This window comes from Macrobrachium rosenbergii, chromosome 51 (genome assembly GCF_040412425.1).
Source record: "Macrobrachium rosenbergii isolate ZJJX-2024 chromosome 51, ASM4041242v1, whole genome shotgun sequence".
In the NCBI taxonomy this organism is placed as follows: domain Eukaryota; kingdom Metazoa; phylum Arthropoda; class Malacostraca; order Decapoda; family Palaemonidae; genus Macrobrachium; species Macrobrachium rosenbergii.
The window spans coordinates 8,528,144-8,528,375 of NC_089791.1; positions in this window are offsets into that span (position 1 = coordinate 8,528,144).

Genomic DNA, 232 nt, shown 5'->3' on the forward strand with positions numbered 1-232 from the left:
CTAAAAGAAAAATAAAGAAAAGAGGCGAAGGAACTTAATTAAAGGAAAGCCAGAAGAATGTTGATCAGACAGACAGTGAAGGACGACCCCAAATGAAAATCTTCAACAACGCCGACACCGCGGGGTCACTCTCGACCAGTCCCTTACCATGTCGCTTATTAAAACCTTTTTTCCCCTGTAAAAAATGTTTTGATTAAAATTTCCTCTTTTTCTGCGTCCACATAACAAAAGA